Source organism: Myotis myotis, unplaced genomic scaffold, assembly GCF_014108235.1.
Source record: "Myotis myotis isolate mMyoMyo1 unplaced genomic scaffold, mMyoMyo1.p scaffold_m19_p_17, whole genome shotgun sequence".
Classification (NCBI taxonomy): Eukaryota; Metazoa; Chordata; class Mammalia; order Chiroptera; family Vespertilionidae; genus Myotis; species Myotis myotis.
The window spans coordinates 35,000,926-35,018,738 of record NW_023416321.1 but is presented as its reverse complement, the minus strand read 5'-3'; the positions used below and the strand labels follow the sequence as shown (position 1 = coordinate 35,018,738).

At 52.8% G+C, this 17,813-nt stretch overlaps 1 protein-coding gene across 3 annotated transcripts in view; it reads left to right on the top strand.

The window, feature by feature from the left end:
- The window catches only part of RTN4RL1 (reticulon 4 receptor like 1), a 69,832-nt gene that overhangs the window by 20,626 nt on the left and 31,393 nt on the right, over positions 1-17,813 (top strand). The window contains exon 2 of one of the 3 annotated variants that reach the window (XR_004972924.1): positions 16,475-17,692. The exons of the other annotated variants lie outside the window; for them this stretch is intronic. The gene's annotated coding sequence lies outside the window, so the exon portion shown is untranslated. Of the gene's footprint in view, positions 1-16,474; positions 17,693-17,813 lie in introns of those variants that run through there. 3 annotated transcript variants of the gene reach the window in all.

Sequence of the window (17,813 nt, the reverse complement as noted above, 5' to 3'; positions counted from 1 at the left end):
TATGAGAGGGAGGCTGGTGCCTTGCCTGGCTTGGGCAATGACCACAGAGTGGCCGTTTAGGCTTTTACAGCCGACAGGCGTGCGCGCATGCACGCACTCACACGCTCGCATACACACACACAAACACACGCACACACACAGGAACAGCCGGCTCCTGGCTCCCAGTGCCAGGCACTCTGAGACTTGGGGTTGCTCCTGTCCTATCTCCCCAACCCAGACCCCACAGTGGGCAACCCAGGAAGTTTTTAAAGGAGCATTAGATAATGTTGACATGTTTTTTGAAACAATTTCAGATCTGATATCTCTGCCAGATTGAGTTTGCAACGAGCTTTATTGTTTAAGCCTGCTGGGATTTCATCAAAGGCGTCTGCTGTTTACCCAGAGCCATTTCATTGGAGAAAACAGCAAACAGACCTACATTTCTATCAGATTTCACTTTTTGCCTTTTCGCATGAATTTAAGTGCTTGTGAAAAGCAAGGCTGATAAGGCATACCAGGGAGGATCCAACCCCGAGGAGGGGGCTCAGAAGGACCTCAGCCGAGGTTTATTAACAGAGCAGAGGGGAGGTAGGGGTGGCTGGCCGGGGCTCTGGCCAGCTGAGAGGCACTCCAGGCCAGCAGCTAGCCCTCCAGTGGGTCCTGGGAAGGTGGGGAGGGCTGCTGCCTCCGGCACCTGGGCCAAGATTTCTAGGCCATCTCCTGATGCTCATTGTCTTTATCCGTTTCCAGACCGTTTCAGACACTGGCACAATAAAGGACGGAACATCAGCTCCCCTTGGGAAGCAGTGGTGATGGGCCCAACCCTGGAGATGGGCTCAGTGAGACAGACCCAAGCTTTCCTGGGAGCAGGCCGAGTGAGAAACAGATCGCAAGGCCAGTGGCGGCCAGGTCATGAGAAGGCCAGGAGCACTGCCTTCCTGATCCTCCTCCTCCACCAGCTCTTGGGACGCAGCCCCTTCTCCCGCCAGCGGCCTGAGCCAGGGCAGGGCCAGGGACTCCTGTCACAGGCTCAGCGCTCCCTCCACCTCCCTGAGGAATCTGCACTAGTGTTGCCACCTCCCGTTTCATAGGACCCGGTGCCTTTAAGCAGGCCTGTTGACCCAGCACATGTTTTAACCAATAGGGGAAATGGGCTCTGCAGCCTAGAAGGAGGAGGTGTCCTGAGAATGTGGGTTAATGTACCTCGTTCAGTTGCTTGAGCAACAGCTAGTTAAGTGCAAGGATTGCTTGACATACAGGTCATCTGTTACCAGCTTTACATTAGACCCACTTATAAGGTTAATCGATGTGGACCAATTAGCAAGAGGATAAGGATTTTTTTATCTTTAACTGAGTGTAGATCTTGCAGCAAGCCATCTAAGCTAAAGATAGAGCCCTAGCGGTTTTGGCTCAGTGGACAGAGCGTCAGCCTATGGACTGAAGGGTCCTGGGTTCGATTCCGGTCAAGGGCACGTACCTAGGTTGCAGGCTCGATCCCTGGCCCTGGTCAGAGCGCATGCGGGAGGCAACCAATCGATGTGTGTCTCTCACATTGATGTTTCTCTCTCTGCCTCTCCCCCTCCCTTTCACTCTCTCTAAAAATCAATGGAAACCTACCCTCGGGTGAGGATTAACAACAACAAAAAGATACAGAGGTATGTTTTCAGTGCTGCGTGCCAGTCATAACCACTGTGCTTCACTGCCTTGTAGCAGATGGTGATTCTGTGGACAGCAAGAGCCAGCTCCCTCCTCCCTGGAATGAGCCAAGAAGGAGAGGGAGGGGAGGTCAAAGGTCTTGTCCTCTCCAGGCTGAGCCACAAGACGGTCTAGGCCCGTGGTCAGCAAACTGCGGCTCGAGAGTCACATGCGGCTCTTTGGCCCCTTGAGTGTGGCCCTTCCTAAGCCTTAGGAGGACCCTAATTACGTTAATAACAATGTACCTACCTATATAGTTTAAGTTTAAAAAATTTGGCTCTCAAAAGAAATTTCAATCGTCGTACTGTTGATATTTGGCTCTGTTGTCTAATGAGTTTGCCGACCACTGGTCTAGGCCCACCCCTCCTCCCCGCTCGATCCTGGAGGCTTCCCTCTGCTGCCTCCTTCACAGCCACACAGTGAAAGCTCGGTGGGCTGCTGGGGCCTCCGTGACTCCTTCCATCCCCGTGGGCTCATGTCATGGCCCCAGGCTTCCTGGGAGAGCAGGGCAGCTGCGCCTTCCAGATACAGGCCTGTACCAGAGGCGCCTGTGAGTATTCGCTGCCACTCTCATTTCATCTTTACACGCCCCCTTCCTGACCCCACCCCCAACCCAAGTAGGTATTAAGCCTTTTTTTTTTTTTTTAGGGAGTGGGAGAGGGAGAGGGAGAGGGAGAGGGAGAGGGAGAGGGAGAGACAGAGAAATATCAATGTGAGAAAGACACATTGATTGGTTGCCTTTTGCACGTGCCCAACCAGGGCCCAGGCTGGGGAGGAACCTGTAACCAAGATACGTGACCTTGATCGGAATCGAACCCAAGACCCTTTGGTCCACAGGCCGATGCTCTACCCACTGAGCAAAACCAGCTAGGGCTATTGAACATTGTTTGCGGGTAGTTTTTATCACGCGCTAACAGGTGGCGCGGGCCATTTTTGCTAATTTTTTGCGCAAATGGCAACGTTCAGTAAAATTTCGATAACTTTAGTTTACGTATTTATACGTTACCCGCATTCTACCGCTCGTCTATAAAAAACGTATCCCGCGTCTATAAAATACGTGTCCCGCGCTCTACTACCAGTCAACGTAAAACGTATGAATACGCTTCCCGCATACAATGTGTTAAGCCTTTTTTAGACAAGAAAACTGAGGCTTGGAGGTGGGAGCCGGCGGAGCCCGCCTGCGCTGTCCCAGCCATTTGCGCCCAGGCCGAGCTGACCTGGGGGCCAGGGTCCTTCCACGGGGCTGCCGGGCTTGCAGCCCTCTCAGGGGCTCCGTAGGGACAGGTCACCTTCCAGCTTGTGGGCTGGGGAGGAGCAAGCTCACACACCGGCAGGGAGAGGCTGGCGTGGGCCCTTGGGCATTTTCCGGTTTGAGAATATCTGGGGACAAGGCTGAGGGCATTCAGACCAGGGGCAATCCTTTTCCCTGCTGAGTGTTGGTGGGGCCTTTGTAACACTGGGTGTGGGCGCAGGGGAGACACTGCTCTCTGCTCCCGGGGCATCCCATCTCTGACCCAGAGTCCCTGCGTGCCTCTCCCAGTGTCCCCCACAAAAGACGGAAGGGAGGCCACCCCATCCTCTCAGACCGCTTTCAACACCTTATCCCACACCCAGTGTCTATGAATTCCACCTGAGCATACACTTCTCAGAGGCAGGCAGCAAAACCCGCCTTCCCCCGGAGACTGGGAAATGTGAGCCACAGAGTAGAACCAGGAGGCAGGGAGATGGATTTTCCTACAAAGAAGCTTTGGGTGTAAGTGTCCTAAGGAATGGGCGGGCTCAGAGTCATGGTGGGGCTGGAGGGAGCGGGGAGGGGTGTGCTCTGACTCCAGTTCACTGCGCTAACTCAAAACAGTTGATGAGTCCTTGGGAAGCTGCTTCAGATCTCGCAGTGTTTTCTTCATAATAGACTCGGCCAGTGGCGGATCCTTGACCTTTAGGGGTGGGTTTGATTTTTTTGGGGGGGGGGGGGTGGGGAAAGGCCAAAGTAATTTGAAGCTGTGTGTTGTGAATAAAGGAGATGAGCAGTCTGCAGAACGTGGTTTGTTTGGTTGTTGGGATTTTTATTATTATTTTTAGGCTAAAAACAAGATGGGATTCAAGAAATGAGCCCGTTTTCTCACAAGGAAGTGCCAGACGTGTTTCAACTGATGGAGGCCCCTTGGAATGGGAGGCTTGGGTCCACTGGTGGCCACGGTGACAGAAGGTCAGGGGAAGGAAATTGATGCTGTATTGAGCCACTGCTATGTTCCAGGCGCTCAACTGCCTGAATTTCTTTTAAAATATTTTAAAAGAATTTTTAAAAAGATGTTTTTATTGATTTCAGAGAGGAAGGGAGAGGGCGAGAGAAATAGAGACATCAGAGATAATCCTTGATCAGCTGCCTCCTGCATGCCCCTCTACTGGGGATCCAGCTCACACCCCGGGCATGTGCCCTGACCAGAAACCTCCTGGTTCATGGGTCGGTACTCAACCACTGAGCCACACCAGCCAGGCCTGAAATCAAATGTGGAATAAGCCTGGTCTATAAAAAACTTTCATAAATAATCATAAATAATCCATTATCTGTGTACTCCTCCCAGTAATCCTATTACAACCAACACTTAACCCATTTCACAGGTGAGAAAATTAAGGCTTAAGAAAGTTAGATGACTTCCCAAAGCCACAGAGCTATTAAGTGTTCTTTTCCTGGGTTTGTAAGTTCTGGTGAATGCACCCTACTCCTGCTTGTCCCCAATAACACACGCATTGTGTTTCATTATGTCACGGTGACATCATTCCGGCTGCGTTCACCACTTTAAAAAGAAAGCAGGTCATAAAGGCGTCATGTGCCGGGCGAAATGCTGACTGTGTGCGATGGCAGACGACACCAGCAGGCATCAGGGGACGCGTGGGTGACAATGGCAAGGCATGAAGTATGGTGTTTATTAGGTGCTGGCAGAGGCCTGGGAGTTCCAGATGCCACGCGGTGATAAGTGGGAACTGCCTGTCTCCGCTCTCGCCCGGCTCCAAATGCTGAGCAGGCTCCTTTGCATCAACTGGACTCTGGGCAGACCCACCCTGGGAGCTTTCCTGTTCCCTGGCAAGACAGCTCCCTCTGAATAATAATAATCATAATCACACCAATAACAGCTCATGCTGACGGAGCACTCACTGTGTGCCAGGCAGCGTGCTCACTAAATGCCTTACTCTTACGCTTTGATCCCTCTGCACACTCTTCGCCCCCGACGAGAAGGGGTCTGCATCCTCTTAGCTCCCTACTGGGTCCCCAACCACACAGGTTGGCTCTCTCTGAACCCAGAGAGGGAATCTTTCCTGGCACGCAGTCCAAACCCTTGCTCTCATGTGGCCACGTGTCAGTGAGGGGACTGGGGGCCCGTGTGTGCAAGGAAAGAGGTTGGTTGAGGCTCAGTACGCACCATCTCCTCTCCTGGAGACACAGCTCCAACCGGATTGAACAGTGCCAACCCCAGTTATCTAACTATTGCAGCAATTCCACTTCCAGGAATTTATCTGACTGACGCCCTGGCACTGTGGGCAGAAACACAGGAGCCTGCATGTTCTCATTGCCTGTAATCACAGCAACTGGAAACGCCCTAAACGTCCATCCGGGGGGAACCGATGGGGTAGATTACAACACCCCCGAACAATGGGATTCTGCACTCCAGGGGTGGGGGACTCTGTGCTGAGATGGGACGGATGCCAAGGGGTATTGCTAAGTGAGCCGCAGTGGTGATACACGGCACTGCCATTTGGGTTTTAAAAGGAAAGATATACTTGTAGGTGATAGAAGGTTTTTGGAAAGACACAAAAGAAACTGTTAGCAGTGGGATGTCTCTGAAGAAAGATACTGGGGACTGGAGGCATGGGAGAGGAAAGGCGGCTTATTTTTCCTTGTATACCCTTTTGTGTTCTTTTTTTTTTTTAAGTGGGTTTTTTTACTACTCGCATGCATTATCTTTTCGATTAAAAAGAAAGTGGGGGAAGGTTTTAAACAATGCCCCTCCCTGGCCCCCCCCCCCCCCCCCGCCGCCGCCGCCCTGCCGGGCTTTATCTGGCTTCTCTGTCTACTTTTTCTTTCCTGTCTGCAGCCCGGTCCTGCTGCACTGACTCACAGGCCATTTCTCGGCGCCTCTCCCTCTGCGCCTCCCCCCTCCCCAACCCCATGCACAACGCTCCTCAAGGCATCCATTACTGCTTCTTACAGGTACTTAAAACCTACCTTTTTGCCTTGAAATACAAATTAATCTAGAGAGAAGGCTGTGCTTCATTGCACTTACAGAACAGACAGGAATCGCCTGGCGCTGAGATGCTCGATAAATGTTTGCTGAATCGAATTGAATCTGTGACTCGGTTGGTTACACGGAGCAAGGTACTAATTGGCCAAAGTCAGGCACCCTGGCCGGCTCTCTGAATCCAGAGAGGGGCTCTTTCCTGCGTGCGGTCCGAGCCCCTGCTCCGATGTGGCCGCGTGTCAGGAGGGAGTTTGGCCCGTGTGGAAGGTGGAGGGTGAGCGGGGCTTGGCGCTCACCATCTCGCCTCCTGGACACAGCGCAGCAGGACTTTAGGAAGCAGGACAGGAAGCCCTGCTCTGAGGGATCCCCACCCCCAGGAGCATTCATCGTGGGCTCCTAAAGCTCCGTGCCGGCTTTCTAAATGTATAGATTGATTTCAGAGAGGAAGGGAGAGGGAGAGAGAGAAACATCAATGATGAGAGCGGATCATTGATCCACTGCCTCCTGCTCGCCCCCTACTGGGGATGGAGCCTGCAATCCGGGCATGTGCCCATGACCGGAATCCAACCTGGGACCCTTCAGTCCACAGGCTGAGGCTCTATCCACTGAGCCAAACCAGCTGGGGCTCCATGATGGCTTTATAATTAAAAATATATATATTAGTTGGTTTGATTTTATTCCAAGAACTTTCTAATAGAAATATGAAAGATGGAGTTCTCTGTTAAGCATATAGGGAATTGCCTTTTGTATGTGTTCAGCCTTAGGCTGGAAGATAACCATAGCAGGCACTTTGTAGGGGAAATTGAAGCATGAGGTAGTGGGTTATTGCTATGGACTGTAAGGTATGTTTTTTAATTATTTACTTTATGTTGTACATAACATAAAATTTACTATTTTAGTCATTTTAACTGTACAGTTTGTGGCATTAAGTGCAGTCACATGGGTGTATAACCCATGACGACCATTTTTAATGGGACCCACTAGCACAGTTGTTACAGGTTAGAGGAAGCCTGAGAAATGCCCCCCATGCCACTGGATTGCTGCCTCAGGGGGGCATTCTTGCTCGGACTTCCAGACACTAGCTTCTGGAGCCTTCTCTGCTCTCTGGAATCATGCACAGCCTCTGGCAGTCCAGAAGAACATGGGTATCTGTCATGGAAGCTTCTAGAAACAGAGATGTGGGTAGTATAGTGTGTGACATTTCTCCTACGATGTCTTTTTTCTTGTCCCCAAAGTTCAGTCGCCTAGAGGAAGGAGAGAATGTGTACCCCTCGCCCATGACCACCTTTTCTTTCTTGAAAGTAAATGCCCCGCGGCAGTTCTCCGGCCTCCACCAGTGTGCGAGGCCCTGGCTCCTTCCTCAAGGCTGTGATCGGGCAGCTTGCACGGGCGCCCGCGCTCTCACGGCGGACCCTTCCTGTCTTTGCAAGGGTGGTTATGATGAGGAAGCATTTGCCTGCGAGAACAGTGAGTCAAAGTTTGATGTGCCTTCCCCCAAAAAAGCATCTGTAATCTTTGGCTACATTAATAGAAGTGTCCAAATCTAGGACGGGGACGGAGCCGCTCTGCTCTCTGCTGAGCACTCACTGAGTCATCCTCTCTCTCGTCATCGTCCACCAATCCCGTCCACTGCCTGCATGTTGCTGAGATGCTTCTCCTTCTCTCCATTTCCCCTGTCTCCACCATCCAAACCAGGGCCCCGCGTCTCTCGCTTGGACTGTTGCCGTAGCCTCCTGATTGGTGCTCCAGCATCAGGGCTCCAGGTTCTGCCCTGCGGACAGGCAGGCGATGTTAGGGGACACAATCGAATCATGTCACTTTATTTAAAATCATTCAGGTTCTCTCAGAGCTCTTGGGAATAGAGGCTTGTTTTATTTTACTTATTTGTTTATTTTATTTCTTTTAAAAATAATCCTTTATTGTTGAAAGTATTACATATGTCCCCCCCCCCCCGTGCCCCCCTCAAGCCCGCCCCGCCCGCCCTCTGCCCCAGGCCCTCACTGCCCCAGTGTCTGTGGGGGCCCATTTTAAACAGGGCTTTCCAGGCCTCCTGAGGAGCGCCCCTGCTTATCCCTCTGACCTTGCCTAACCCCGCTTGCCCCTCACGTACTGATGTGCCAGTCTCCCTCCACATCGGGATCCTCCCACAGGCGACTGTGCTGCCTGCAATGTTGCCACCTCATCCCTCTCACCTGGATAATTCCTTCTCTTCCTTCAGAGCTTAGTTCAGATGTGGTCCTGAGCACCTCCTAGACTACATCAGGTCTCCCAGTTACATGTGCCTGCAGCATTCAGCATTCATTCATTCATTCATTCATTCATTCAGTGAGCAAATAACTAATGACACCAGCTGGGTGCCAGCCACCTGGGTGCTGAGGACACAGTGGTGAGCAAGACAGGCACAGCCCTGCTCTCATGGAGCTCACCCGGCAGGTGGGTCATGGGCCAGGGGGCACTGGCAGGGCTGGTGAGTACTGGGAAGGTGAGAACGCAGGAAGTGAGGGTGGCAGCTTGGGGTGAGGTGCTCAAGGAAGCCTCTTGGGGAGGTGACGTTGATCAGAGACGTGGGCGAGATGAGGGAAGGAGCATGTGGATGCTGGACCAGGAGAGGAGCCGGGCTAAGGAAACAGCCAATGCAAGGTCCCTGAGAGGGCCTGTGCTTAGAGCGTTTGATGAAGATGGCCTTTGGGGGCTGGGACACAGGGATGGGGGCAAGGGAGGTGGCAGGGTGGACAGGGAGGCCATGACGAGGTGGCTGAATTGTATTCTCCGTGTGATGGGAGCCATAGGATTCATTTCTGAGCTGCCAAGGGTATGCCCTGACTGCTGTGTGAGGAAGAGACATTGGGGAAGAAGAAGGGGAAGGAATAGAGACGTTAGGAGAGACCAGTCCCCGGAGGAGAGCGGCCACTTGCACCAGCGTGGTGTCTGAGAGCTGAATAGCTGTGTCCGTTATTTAGTGCTGTAATTAGTCGTGGCATCCTGGACGGCGAGTGCATGAGGACAGGAGTTGAGTCCACTTATTTTTTTTTCCTTCTCTTTTTTGTGTCCACTTCTTTAGTGTGTATCCCCAGCTCTCTCCCTGTGCCTGGCACACACTAAGCGCTCAGTAAATGTCTAATGAATGATTGTGAACTATGAAGTAGTGAAGATGCTAAAAACAAACAAAACAATACCAAAACAGTCATGGTGGGAACTGCTGGAGGAGCCGTGTGATGGCTGGTCCTGAAGAAGAGATTTGGGGGAATTGTCTTCAGGTGCAGAAAGGAGTTAGACTCCGGGGCTTCAGGGTGGAAGCTGGAAGTTACCCGGAAGAACCCAGGAAGCGTCTGGTGAGGCTTGGCCTAGCCCAGTGGTCGGCAAACTCATGAGTCAACAGAGCCAAATATCAATAGTACAACGATTGAAGTTTCTTTTGAGAGCCAAATTTTTTAAACTTAAACTATATAAGTAGGTACATTGTTATTAACTTAATTAGGGTGCTCCTAAGCTGGCCTTTGCTAAAAACGTCCTCAATCTGAGGGGTCGTCCTCAATCTGAGGGGTCGACCTCAGCGAACGTACCCCCACTTCTTCTAACGCCACTTCTTCAAAATAGACTCACCAGGCCGAAAACCGACTTCTGCGCATGGGCCACGAGGTTTCAATCGCACTGTACGTGCGCGCCCGCACGGGGTATTTTGTGGAAGAGCCACACTCAAGGGGCCAAAGAGCCGTGGTTTGCCGACCACTGGCCTAGACCCAACGGCCCGGCGACTTCCTAAGGGCAGGTCAAGCAGCAGAGGCGTAAGGCTCTCTTCTCAGAGAGGTGGGGGAGAGGGTGCTGCAAGGAACGCAGGTGTGTGCAGGCGTGTCTGTGCACGTACATACATGCATCACAGGCAAACACACACATGTGGATTTTCTGACCTTGAAATCACATGCTTCAGAGTTAGAAAGATCCTTAGACATGGTGGCGCCTGGTGACCTGAGAGCGGGGACACTGGTTATAAGTGACCGAAACCCAGCTGTTGGGATGGAAAAGGAATTGCGCCGGCTCCTAAGACGAAAAGGCTCGTCTTCAGGGGTAACTGGACCACCCGGCGTCATTGGGACTTGGTGTCTCGGTGTGGCTTCCCCTGAGCCGGCGTCATGCTCACAGGGCTCCTCCCGCAGCTCTCGGTCCCCTCCTCCCCTCCCTTTAGGAAGAGAGAGCTTCTCTCCCCCAACGGTCTGAAAAAAGCTGGGCCCTGATGTCACTGGCCCAGGTTCAGCCCTGAACCAGTCACCGAGGCCTGGGAGTGTGTGCTGACTGGGTACCGGTCCACCTGCAGGCGGGGGCTGGGGTGGGCTCCATGGAAGCACACGGATGCAGAATGGGGTGGGGCAGTTCTCCCAAGGGACGGTCAGTGTCCTGCAGTGACGGCGAACCTATGACACACGTGTTTGGTTGATTTTTCTTTGTTAAATGGCATTTACATATATAAAATAAATATCAAAAATATAAGTCTTTGTTTTACTATGGTTGCAAATATAAAAAAATGTCTATATGTGACACGGCACCAGAGTTAAGTTAGGGTTTTTCAAAATGCTGACACACGGAGCTTAAAAGGTTCGCCATCACTGGTCTACTGTGCCCAGAAGCTCAGGAACACACCGGGGGTGGCCAGAAACCCACACAAGCTGTAGTCTCCAGGCGGTTTGCTAGGTCTCTTTTCTTCTTCACACCTGTGTTGCTCAGAACCCCACTTGTCCTCCTCTTCACTGTGGCAGCCCCGGAGGCACCCCACTTGTCCAGTCCATCCATTTTGCAGATGAGAAGGCTGAGGCTTAGCAGCCTGCTGGGGGTCACATAGCTCGATTGCAGTGGAGCCAGGACTGGCACTCAAACCTTGGGGCCTGGCAGCAATACCTGGTGGGCACTGCCTGAGCCTGGGGTCAGCCTGCCACATTCAAGTCCTGGCTCTGCCGTTTGCCACCTGGGGAGCTGTATTCATTTCCTAGGGCTGCTGTGACAAATGGCCGCACGTTTAGTGGCTAACACAGTACACATGTATTCTCACAGTTCCCGAGGCCGGAGATCCGAAAGCAAGGTGTTGGCAGGGCTGCGCTCCCTCGGAAGACGCTGGGGGACGATCTGTCCCTTGCCGCTCCAGCTTCTGGCGCCGGTTGGCATTCCATGTGGCTGCATCACTCCCGTCTCTGCCTCTGTCTTCACCAGGCTCTGCCTTCGCTGTTTCTCCTCTTCTGCGTCTCACAAGGACGTTTGGCATTACATTCAGGGCCCATCTGGGTGATCCAGGATAATCTCGTCTCGGGGTTCTTAATTACGCCCGCAGAGGCCCTTTTTCTGAATAAGGTGACATTCATAGGTTCCCGGGATTTAGACATGGGCATGTCTTTTTGGGACCACCATTCAGCCCACTCCAGGGACCTTGTGGAAATCACTTAACCTCTGAACCTCAGTTTGTCATCTGTAAAGTGGGGATAATAATAGTATCTTCTTCAGATGGTTGTCAGGAGATTGATAATATGAGATAATCCTCGTTGCCTAGCACATAGTAAGTACTGAATAAATGTCATTATTATTTTTATTATTAATTATTACCCCCAATCCAGCCTGGTCTTCCTGTGGCCTCCTCCCAGGTGGTCTTCTTCACAGGTAGGCTTCGCTCCCTTCAGCTGGTAGTAGTAGAGATAAGACAGGTAGGTAGTTGAGGGCTCGGTGGACACAGAGCTGCCAAGGTGATGCTTGCTCCTCGGCTGGGGCCTGTCCGATTGTCCCAGCAGGGCGGCCTGAGGGGTCTCCTGCCAATCAGCCTCTCACCCGGGCTCCTGGAGGCCAGCATCCGCACCCCAGGTGTTAGAGTGATGACCTGTAAATCGCAGAGAGTCCACGCTTCCCACTCGGCTGAGATGCCATCAGCATCTCATTCTGTTTACCTGGGGCTCCTCCAGGTCTCACTTGGAGGATTCTGCCGGCAGAGCACCTCCTCAGCCACCACGACGGCTCGCTTCCTACATCGATCACACCTGCGCTGTGACAATGTAATTTTATCTCTGGTTGTTTATTTCTCAGATGGAACTACTTGTAAATTCCAAGAAGAAAATATATCCCTGTGTGTGACAGAAGCAGCCCAGGGCGATTAATCTGGGCTTTTAAGCTGGGAATGCAAACCTGGCTGATGCTACTCCATGCCTAAGTGTCCAGTAGTCAACCATTGGTTGTCCCCCAACGAAGCAGTGGCCCCAGGAGGGGCCAGCTCAGTAGGATTTGATCCAGCTGCATGAGAATGGGGTCCTCACCTCCCATCTGCCAGGGGGTTACCGCCCTGGGGACAGGCAGGTGGCTTGAGGCCAAGAGGTGCAAGAGGTGGAGGGAGAGACCCATTTCAAGGCACAGTTGACAGTCGGTGTGAACAGAAGGAGGGGACGGAGGGTGTTGGTGTGAGCCGTGGGAAAGCCGCAGGCTTGTGCTGTGCAGTCCAACAGACCCAGGTTCAAACCTGAGCCCCCCACTGACCATACTCCCAGAGTGTTCCTTTACCCCCTCGTCCTGACAGAGGAGTTTCTTGATCTGTAAAACGGAGCAAAGAATATTTGATCCATTGGATCATGGAGAGAATTAAATGAGCCAAGTATGAAAAATGCATGGAAGGTCTTGGGGCAGTGCTCAGGCCTGCAGAAGAGGGAAGTCACAGAAGCCAGCAGAATGCTAGCGTTGGAAGGAATTTGGAGAACACCGACGCAGAGCCCAGTGGAGGTCTGGGGAGGTGAAGGGACTGAGAAGCTGGGATGGAACCCAGTCTCCTGACTGTCACCATTATACATTGTCTGTCATGCTGCCTCCATAGCAGGGCCTTCAACCTTGGCCTCTCTGCCTCCCCCAGGGCCATCCATGGGCCTCAGACGTTCATCACCCCCTGAAATGATGTGCACTGTTCTGTGTGTGTGTGCGGGGGGCGGGGAGTGGGGGGAGTTTAGCCCATCCAGGGCTTTCGGATTCTCAAAAGGACCTTCCCATTCGAAAACATTAAGAACTTTGGGACTCTGATATTTTGACTAAATGGGGAACTGGGGTGAAGGGAGGGATGCTGACCACCCCTCCTGTGGTCAGCATTCCTCCCTTCACCCCAGTTCCCCATTTGGTATAGACACAGCCTCCATTGTGACCAAGATCTGGCAGTGATTTGGGGGTTTCCTTGGCCTCAGGGCCCCCACCATCCCTTCTCATTCTAGCCTGGCTTTCACTTTTCTTCCCCAAGAAAACCTGTGTACAAAAGCCATCTTGGAAGCAGGCTGGAGGGAGTTTCCAGGTTTTGGCATTCTGAGCCAGTTCAGATTTCATGGAGCCTAAAGTTTATTCGGGCTCAATTCTGTGAAAAAGCATAACAAGCCATAAATACAGAAGTAGGTGCGGGTCCTCGGGAGGGGCTGTGGATGCTTCATTAGAATCCCTGTAGACCTGCCTCTAGCAGTGGTTCTCAACCTTCTGGCCCTTTAAATACAGCTCCTCATGTAGTGACCCCCAACCATAAAATTATTTTCGTTGCTACTTCATAACTGTGATGTTGCTACTGTTATGAATCGTCATGTAAATATCTGATATGCAGGATGGTCTTAGGCGACCCCTGTGAAAGGGTCGTTCGACCGCCAAAGGGGTCGCGACCCACAGGTTGCATCTAGTGGGATCATTAATGGACAAGAGTCCTGCGGAGAAGGTGAGGTCTCAGGATAGCTCACCCCCGAATGCCTGCCCACTTCTCTGGGGGCTGCCCTGCTGGGTGCTTGATCTCAAACTGTGAAGAGACAGCCTGCCCTCAAGGAGCTCTCAGCAAGGGAGACACCGTTTCCCTGTAGACAGTGACCTGCCTGCCATTGCCCTTCGCCTGTGTTCACGCTGCTGCCTGCTGAGCCACCCGCTGCCTCATTTCCCAGCTCAACAAGTTGCTTAGCCCCCCCCCCCCCCGCTCACTCCATTTCAGGGGTACCCAGCAGGCTTCAGACCTGGGGAGCCCTGGCAGTCTACCCTGTGCGGGGAGAGGCCAGGGCTGCCTGCAGGGCATCTGAGGAGGGGACCTACTGTGTGTGGCTCTGCCCCTTCCCTTCGTGTCTGTTGAGATGAGCTTTGTCCAGGCCCAGGCTTTGGGCAGGTTGATGGGAAGATGGGGGGCCAGGGGCATAGAAGCTGTGAGCACCCTCAGTCCCTGCCTTCGTCATTCAACTAGTATTTGTTGGGTGTCAGCCACATGCCAGGCGCTGCACTGGGAATATGGTGGCAAGAAATGTGCCGCCGTGAGCCGGAGGCTGACCTGAGTGCCTGAATGTGACTCCTGCTCTGTCACTTTCTGCTGGTGGATGTTGTGGGAGCCTCTGAACCTCTTTGAGCTTCAGGTTTGTCATCTAGAAAGCAGATAATAACACCTCGTGCACTGGGGTGTGGAGAAGGCTAGGGATGTCACACACGCAGGGCAGCGCTCAGCGCCTGCCCTGTGGTCAGCACCTGTTAATTCTCACCTGCTGTTACCATCTTAGAAGAGCCATTCCTGCCCCTTGGGGTTCACACCCTTTCCTCTCCAGCATCCTGCTGAGTCTCCTTTTCTGCCTGGGCCCAGAGCTTCCTGGGAGCACAGTAGTCAAGGCCTCATGGGCAGAGCTCCCGGGGCAATGCCTAGGGCAGTGTCTCCACATCAGGCTGGAGGCAGGCCGAGCTGGAAGGGGGCATGACCTGGGCTGGGCTGGGTCAGGGTGGGCAGAGCAGCCGAGGCAGCTGCAGGGATGAAGTCCCCCCCTCCCCACCCCCCCCACCCCCAAAGAGCCCATTTCCCTAACGTCTCTGGAGAGACAGAGCTGAGCAAAGAGAAAATACCAGGATGGAGTCAGCTTTGTGTCTAGGCCTCATCAAAGGGCAGCTTCTGGCTGGTACCCTGGGCAGCTGCTGGCCCCTTGCTGCCGCTATGAGCACAGCCATTTGCCGCAGGGTCACAGGGGGCTCACCTGGAGCCCTTAGTCCCATCAGCACCTCCCTGCCTTCCCTGCCCAAAGTCCTCCAGAAAGCAGCCTGGAGCAGGGACACAGGCCAGTTCTGCCCCCAGGGAAACACTGCTACTTTGCCGATAAGAATTTAAACAGGTTGCTGAGCAGGCCCACTCATTAATCTTTTGTTTTTATTTTTCGTTTTTTTGTTTGTTTTGTTTTTACTACAAAAGTAAAACATGCCATCTGGGGAAAATTTGAAAAGTGTAGAAAACTATAAAGAAGCAGGTGTGTGTGAGTGTGTGTGTGTGTGTGTGTGTGTGTGTAAGGGGGGGGATGAGCCCAAACATCCAAGCAGAGTCGAGCACAACTGTTTACATGTTAATATGTTGGCTTTCCAATGAAAAGCAGAAGCTTTTATTTATTTAAATATATTTTGATTAATTTCTGAGAGGAAGAGAGAGGGAGAGAGAGAGAGAAACATCAATGATGAGAGAGAATCATTGATCGGCTGCCTCCTGCACACCCTCAACTGGGGATTGAACCCACAACCTGGACATGTGCCCTTGACCAGAATTGAACCTAGAACCCTTCAGTCTACAGGCCGACGCTCTATCCACTGAGACAAACCAGCCAGGGCGAAAAGCAGAAGCTTTTAAAAACCCCATGTAAACATCAACGGCTGCCCGGGATTCGTGGAATTAATTCTTTTAAGAAAGCGCACTTGAGCCAAGTGGATTTGGAGTACAGGGATTTGCAGGAACCGCCAGGCCTGGGAGCGTGGGATGAATTCTAGGTCTTCAGCCCCTGGGGTTCAGAAAGGCTTCCCAGGAGCCTCCCGGGGGCTGGATGGGGTTCGCCTCAGCCACAGAGATTTCATTCTTCACATACTTCCCAGCAGGAGTGGCGGATCGCTTTCACACTTGGCTTGCCTCCTTGCCTGTTTGCCTTGGAAGTAGAGGAAGGAAGAAGAGGGTGCGGAGGAGAGAGGCACTCTCCAAGGAGAAGGGCTGCCCTTCGGGCAAAGGGCTGGAATGGTCTGGCCTGCTTCCCCCTTTCTTCCCTGAAGATGTGTGTGTGTGTGTGTGTGTGTGTGTGTGTGTGTGTGTGTGTGTGTTGGGGGCGTGCCCAGCCTTGCTGATTTGCATGTAAGTAACCACTGTCCCGGGAAGGCGAGTCTTCAGTGCCGGCTGATGAGGACCCCATAGAGAATACTACCTGAGAGGGGGAGAGAAAAGGCCGGGCCAGGTCTGGAGAGGGTAAAACTTGTGTCCTCACCAGCCACCCCCTCACTTGGTGTTTCTTTAGGATGGTTGTAAATTGTGCCAGAGGGCAGCAAATACAGGGCCACACCTTCTGCTGGCTGGGCGTGGCCACCACATGGGGAGCGGGTAGCCCACCATCCTTCACTGGGTCCCACCTCTGAGAGGCCACTGCACACCATGTGCAATTCTGTGCTTGTGCCTGGTGGAAACAGCTTTCAGGCCCTAGTGGAAGTACTTATTTCTCTGAGATTGAGGACTAAACATTTGCCAAGCACTGTCCTATGTATATTACTCAGTCTGCACAGCAGCCCTCATAATGTGAGTCCTGTGTTTCCCCATTTTACAGATGTGCAAACAGAGAAGTTACTTGACTTGCTCAAGGTTACACAGCCAGTCAGTCAGGAGCTGGAATCCAAATGCAGGCCTCATTGCAAGCCAGCCCCTCAGCACTCTTCCTGGCTGCAGAACCCACCCAGCGCTTCCGCTTGGATGGCTAAGTCCACCAAGTTCCTCCTGTGAAGGCTTCTGCTCCATTAGCACCTTCTCTGGGGACAGAAGGAAGTGTGTTTGTGTGCCAAGGGAGAGCCGGATTCCAGAGAGGAGGGTGCCACCCATCCTCATTCTTGTTTCTCGGAATATACTGAGTGTGTGTGTGTTTGCACCAGGTCAGGGCTCTTGGCCACTGATTCCCAAGCGGGTGACCCAACGCCGGCTAGAGGCAGCAGTGGAGGCAGGAGCACGGGTGCCAGCGCCTGGAAGCCGCCCAAACCTCGACCCCCAGAGCCAGTGGCGGTTCCTCCCTCTCAGAGAGGAGCAGGAGGAGGGGCAGCAGGAGGGTGACGGACGCACTGGCAGGTACAGGATGCAGGATGCGATGCGGCTGCGGCTGCAGGCGCGCCCCCTCCCGCCAGCTCCTACCTGGGCCGGCCCGGCGGGCGCTGGTTGGCTCCCTGGGAACGGCGCTCGCCCTATCACACACCTGCACGGTTGCCAGGCAACGGAACGGCGTTGGAACACCTCGAAGACAAGAGCTGGGATGTTTTTATTTTCCAAGCTGCTCCAAGTCTCTCCTTAGAAGTTGTAGAAGGATTTGGTTTCCCTCTTCAAAGGGACCGCACCCACGCACTCCCCAGTCCCCAGCCTCCGGCCCAGCGGTTTCTGGCCAGACCGGCCACAGTGTCCGTGGTTCACTCCAGGAGCCAGGCCCCCAGCGAGGCGGGCGGCTCATCTCAGGGTCCTGGAAAAGGCATCCTCCGTGGAGCTGGGAACTTCCGCCTGAGACAAGATGGCACATCTAGGGAGGGCCCCGAAAGTGAGTGAGGACAGGCTCTAAGGTGGCTGGCCTCTGAACAACTCTGGATGGCCATGGTGTGGGTGTAGGGCACGGTTTGGGCCTGGATTCTGGCTTTACACACAGGTTACTATCTGGGTGTTTCCCAGACTTTCTCTCTGCCTCACACCTTCCCAGTGTCTCACCCATCTGTGAGCCTCTGCACTATGTTTTCACTTTTTTCGTTTCTGTATTGACCCACTTTAGCTTAAATAAATGTATTTAAAAAGGAAACTTGGTAACATTTCTGTAAATGGCAATTCAGTATAGTTTTCCATAAATAGAATTAACTGCAGAAATAAATACAAAAAAACAAAATGTTATTACATTTTAGCACATGGAGTCTAATCTGGGA